Source organism: Melospiza georgiana, chromosome 5 (assembly GCF_028018845.1).
Source record: "Melospiza georgiana isolate bMelGeo1 chromosome 5, bMelGeo1.pri, whole genome shotgun sequence".
Taxonomy (NCBI): Eukaryota; Metazoa; Chordata; class Aves; order Passeriformes; family Passerellidae; genus Melospiza; species Melospiza georgiana.
The window spans coordinates 31,465,609-31,472,095 of record NC_080434.1 but is presented as its reverse complement, the minus strand read 5'-3'; positions in this window follow the sequence as shown (position 1 = coordinate 31,472,095).

The following is a 6,487-nucleotide window of genomic DNA, read 5'->3' as shown; positions in this document are numbered from 1 at the left end:
TATTGTGCCTATACTTGGTTTGTTTATAATGGAGCATGAAGAATCCTGCATTTTATTTGTGTTTCTTTTAGCTCATATCTTATTCTCAGATTACCTAATAAAGGGAGTAGAGGGTATAAATGAACACAGTGGACTGGGCTGATCCTGCTGATTCATTGCCCAAGCAGTCCTTTTTTAACACTTTATTTCAAATCTGTGTTTCTGCAAATGCACAGATCTGCTTTCTGCTACTTCAGGTAGCAGCTCCCACTACTAGTAACTGTCTCTTCATTAATTGCTGGGTAATTTAAGTATTTTTTTTCTCTATTCCCCCTGCCCCCCGCCTTCATTCAGGAGAGAATACTACAGCATCTGGAGGGTTTGAATAGAGCTTGGAAAACCCAGGCTGTCATGTAAAACCCATGGTTCTCTCTGGACAGCTGTATTAATGAAAATGGAATTATTAATGTGAATACATCTCAATCTTTAGTGAAATACATACATACTGAATTTATTAAGTATATTAAGCCTTTAGTCAATGCACTATAAAAGTCACAGTGTGTGGGGAGTGGGAACTTTATTGATTTATCTATTTATTTATTTAATATTGTGTGTATGCTGTAATATTGCTGATTTTGGAAGATTTCTTCAGGAAGTGCAGTTTGAGGTGCATATTTGAAATAAGAGCTTTTTGGAGTAATTCTTGCATGTCCACAGGCATTACTTGGATGTCTTGTATAGTCCAAGATTCTTCTCCAGTAAATCCAAGCAAGAAGAAAAATTTCGTCAAAAAACTGAGGAAAAGGGAACCTTTATGATTAAAAGCCTGCAAGAAATTGTCACTTGTATAACAAGGACTTCCAGGTTTTAAGCACTGATCATGCAAAATAGGTACAGAAAGGTGGAGTGTGACAGCTTAATGCTTCAGGTGACAGACTGGCATTCAAAGAGTTGTGTTTTATTTGTGTCACCTCACACTGATGCCTTAGCACACACTCAGCTGCTTCCAGCTTGGATCAAAGGGCTGCTACAGACATGCTGCCTAATCACCAGTAATGCTAAAACCCTGGATTTTCCTTGGATTGGAGATTCTGGCAGCTCTTCTGCTTTGTTTCTACTCCAAGGAATAGTCAGGGAGACTGAAACTGCATCCCAGGATGCAAAGAGCAGCAAACTTGTGCCTTCTGTAACAGGCCTGAATTTGGATGAAATGTGAGAGCAGATCCTACAGCCAGATGTTCAGGTGTTTTGGAGCAGGCCTAGCAGCAGTGGGGTACCAGGAAGGGAGCAAGAAGGGTTTTGAGATGTGAGGGAGTGTACTGGGTTTGTGTGGTTTTCAAAAAGCCATTAGTAGTCAATGCAGTAAGATTGCCAAAGGATCATGACAGCTTGTATCAGCCACAGTTTTGCTGGTGACATTTTGCCAAAAGTTGAGACCAGTAATTTAATTCATTTGCAAAGTCATGGAAAGAGTTAAAGATTAGCAGAGACTCACAGGGGACAAAGTGCTCATTAAGGAATTACTCATGAAAAACAAATCAACAATATTCATCTCTTTCAGAGTTCAAATTTGTTTTAACTCCTGTTCAGGTTTTAAGACTTCTAGTTTTGAAAAAAATAATTTCCAGTGAGAAAAGTTAGGCTTTGTTTTCTGGGAAGTCACAGTAGAGGTGTTCTCAAAATAAAAACCTAACACTGTCAAAAATGCCTGTGTGTGCTGCTCAGGCTGCTGCTTTTCACTGCTGCATGGAGAGTGGTGTGATGTAGACTCCGAGAAACACTCAAAGGAGAAGAATGCTCCTTTCAGGCTAAACCTGAAATTACCAATTCATTCCAAGGTCTGAGGTAACCACACTTCTGTACTGCTACTAGCTTTTCCTGGAGCTGAGGTGGATGCTGTCAGACTGAGTTCCCCAGCTCCTCAGTTTCAGATGTCTGTGTGCAGAGGATGCAGCCACGAGAAACCTTGTGCTGCAGGAAGGCAGAGCTGGCAAGCACTGGAAAGAAATTTCCATCTCTCTCAGTGTTCCTGTGATGCCACAGCTGTGTAATAAAGGCCAGCTGTGTTTCCTGGCTTAGTTATTTGAAACAGGTTTGACAAGGGCTTTAACTGTCTTAACTGATTGTAATTTCATGTCCAGCAAGAAGAGGAGGGAGATGTCAATTGGGAGAGGAAAAGCATTTACGTTCAGGATACTTCTCCCTTTTTTTATGGCACAGGAAGATGAAAATAAGATCTACCTGATAGGAGAACTAATTTTTTTTAAAAAAGAAGGGAAATATTTATGTTGAAAGAAGTTGTTCATGTCTGTAAGAACCATAATCACAGATTATTTAGCAAATAGAAGTGTGTCACATGGAATATCCAGGGGAGCAACGCCAGGAGCCTTGGTTGGCATTGCTGCTATTTACATTATCAGATTATATACTCTCTCCTCCTGCTATGTAGCTTTTGTGTAAAAAAACACAGCTGAACACAAAGTAAGCACTTTCACTTCCCTGAATGTTCAAGAGACAGCAAGTTGATGCTTATAAAAATGGCATTCACCAGTTAATATGAGAAAGCTATTAATATTTTTTTTCAATTTTCTAAATTATGATGTTCTCTTTTAGAAGAACATTTGTATGAAGTGTGCAGAAAACCTGGCACTGTAGCAAGGAATACTGAAAATTTTTATCCAAGACATAAAGGTTTGAATACTTGTAGTGTATAACAGCATCCCAGAGAAAATTTGCAAACTGAAGTAATTACAAATCCATAACAGGGATCATTCTGATGTTGCTATCCTAATTGTTTTCTTTCTTCCTTTTCAGTGGATATATTCATTATCATTATTGTTTGACAGCTTCCAGTGTCCACCTGACATAAATTCTTTCTGTCCTTTATGGTGTTTTTTCCCAATTCTTGCTCTGTACTGCAAAAACACAGAACTGCAAACCTTTTTATTGATTTGTTCTCTGTTTTAGAGGAGTGCTAACCTACAAGTACATTTCTCAATGCTTGTGGAAAACCCAAATGAAACAAATGTTTTTCCTCACAAGTGGTTAGTATGCAGCCTACAAGGCTCTTATTTTATCCACCAGCACAGAAGTCAAGAAAGATGATGACATTTTTTTATGCAGCCCAAAGCATCCAGACAGTGGTAGTGGCTTCATCAGTAGAACATGAGGGCCCATGGTGAGAACGAGAGGGTCAGCAAGCAGTCAGACACTTGTTAAATCTTTGCTTTTGAACAAATACAATTTATAAACCCTTGGTACACTGTGAAAAATAAGTAACAATCCCCAAGTCAGTGTAATGGGCCTTTTACATGTGTCATTTGAAAAGTCAGCAGCCTATGTCATTCAGTTGTCCAGGTATGTGTATTTTCCATGCTGTCTAGCCTTCTGCCTCCTCATCAAAAGCCATTCATACTGCTCTGCCTCCAAGCTTACTAACCTGCTTCAAAATTCACTGAAACAATTCTTTATTCCAGAAGAATTGTTCCAACAATTTTAATTATTGATAATTAAATATTTTTAGCACAAAGAAGAAGAATTGAATTGAATAGAATGGGTAGAATTGAATACCAGTGATTTCAGTTTTGCCAGTGCCCTTCTGCATATTAAAAGCTCTCAATTAATACAGGTTTACTCCTTAGGCTGCTCTTAGCATTAGGTTGCAGTTTATTTTTTCTTCTTCTTAATAAATAAATATAGAGCTCTGAATAATGGCATTCTAAATCTGTGTAAGTTTTGAATATTCTTCCTGGGACATGACCACTTCAATTGGGTGATATAGTAGCTGTATCTAGCCCATTTGCTATCTATTCTTGCCTTCATGAACATGCACTGCAAGGAAAAAGCAATTACTTCCAGTTACTGGCACAGAAAATATCAAAACCTTAGTTTCTGTACTGAAAGCAAATAAAATTTAAAAGTGGTATATTTTAAGATTATTATCATAAAGTTTCATTTAAACTAATTGAAATAAATGAGTTTAATATCTCTTTAGAAAGTATCAACCCTCAGCTTGTGATTTATTTTAATTGAAGTTGTTCAGACAGAGGATGTAAAGAAAAACCTTCAACTAGATTGAGTACTCTAAAACCTAAATAAAAGTAAGTCTTACATAGTTTCCAAGAGTACAGATTAAATCACTTGCTGTAAAAGTGTACGAAAACTAAAGAGGAATTTTTATACATGAAAACACATTTTCAGTTGAGTTAGTGATATAATCAGAATCATTAAGTTCTGTACATTACAGTTTTTAAATGCTAAATGCAAATGACAAAAAAATCTCAGGAAAACAATGGTATCAGGCAGTTCTGTCACTTTTAAGCCTGAGCAATACATGGGTCTTAACACCCTAAACTATTTAATCCTGTTACCTTCTCTTGCTAAGATCCTGCCGAAAGGAGCAAATGTCAGGGATAATTCAGCTCCCGAGCCAGTTGCAGTGGAAAGCAGGGATCATTTCAAGACCAATTTGGAGCAGATTAATGAAAAAAAGGCTTAATGAGGCATAGACCCCTCAAAGAATGCTGAACAAATCCCTGATGAGGATGGGGAGATAAAAAAGATTGTGAGAAACAAGTCAGGACCATTAACCTTGGGCTATGAAGGAGGTTCTTGAGAGTCTAATTCTTGTCACAAGGTCAAGCTTTTACAAAGCAATTAAGGATCTCCATAATATCAACCTACAGGCACACACACATACTCAAAGCCTTCTGACCTTGGGGACTCTGGACTCATTTCCGTTCTCTTGATTGTCTCTCCCCCTCTGCTTGCACTGCTTGCAAAATACACCTTCGAGGATTGGTAGGAATGATGTGTCTCCTGCCTTGTGCAAGAAGTTGTAGTTGTACTAATCTGTAATTGTACTTGTACTGATCTGCCCCAAACTAAAGGGGAGAACCAGATATATCATAGAATAATAGAATTTTGGATTTAGAAGGGACTTTAAAGATTGCCTATTGCCAACCCCTTGCCATGGGCAGGGGCACCTTTCACTAGAACATGTCATGTGTGGTGCTGGACAAAAAGAGAAAAATAAAATCTTAATTTAAAGCCTGTAGTGTGAGAGAGAAATCTGACGTTACTACTACTGTAATTTCTGCCCATGCAACTGAGGTATAGAATTTTACAAGTTTACAGAATAAAGTATTGGAAAGTACTGGAAGAAACATTTCTTTTATGTAAATACATTCTTATGGATGACCAGCTGCTGAAATAAGTAGTAGAAAGCAGGAAAAGTATAGGAGTTTTGTGGTAAATATTATCTGTGCAATAAGGTGTCAAAGCCTGTTCAAAATTTGAGTAATTCAACTTAGTTTGATCATTTCCTTTCTCAGAAGCCACTGCTATATACAGAAATAATTTTCTTTTATGACTGGAACACAGTCTGTGTGGTCATGCTTATAAGTTGTTGAAATTGCAAGGACCAGCTGCAATTCAATCAACTGTAGATTTCTACATTTTAAAATCTGGGATGATTTTCTCTTTTCCAAAAGCAAAAATTCCGCTTTCATTTCTTTGTAGTACCAGGACCTGGTACTCCAGGACAGGAGTTCCTGTAATTATTTTTTTTAATAACAACATAACTCTTATCTCCTCACTGCTTCCTTTGGCTTAAAAAGGGCTAAGCTAAAGGTACAGAACACACTCTGCCAATTTTTTGTGCTCTGAAGCTTTTATTTTCCCCAGCAGCATGACATCTTACCAACAAAGCAATACAATAATTAGTGAATCCTAATGTCATATGTATGGAGATGTTAAATTTACAACATATGTAAGCTGCCCACTCTCAGGGAGTGGTGTAACTGAAGGTAGAGAGGCCTTGAGAGTGTGGAGGGTCTGGAGGGGAAGTCGTGGGGAGTAGCTGAGGTCATTTGGTCTGTTCAGCCTGGAAAAGAAGAGACTTGAGGGGATGCCTCAACTCAGTCCACAACATCCACAGCATGAGAGGAAGAGGAGGGGCAGGCCCCGATCTCTTCTCTGGGGAGACAATGACAGAACCCAGAGGGAACGGCCTGAAGCTGTGTCAGGGAAGTTTTAGACTGAATATCAGGAAAAGGTTCCTCACCCACAGGGTGTTTGGGCACTGGAACAGTCTCCCCAGGGAAGTGGTCACAGCACCAAGCCTGACAGAGTTCAAGAAGTGTTTGGACAATGCTCTCAGGCACAGGGTGTGACCTTTGGGGATGTCCTGTGCAGGACCAGGAGTTGGACTCACTGATCCTTGTGGTCCCTTCCCGTTCGGGGTATTCCATGTTTCTAAATCTCTTACAGAAACAAGGTCCTGTAAGGTTTTTTTTGTGGCCTACGCAAGCTGGGGCAAACGCTGCAGGAGCAACAAGATGAACAGTAACAACCCAGGAAGGAGCTGTAAAGTTGTCTACTGTGCATCATTATGCATTTACTATGCATAACTCTGCAGATAAAAAAGAGATGAGTTAGCATTGCTGCACGTGGCCAGGGAAACACTGGCCTGCCAGGAAGTGATTGCTCCAATCTATGGACTTTTACA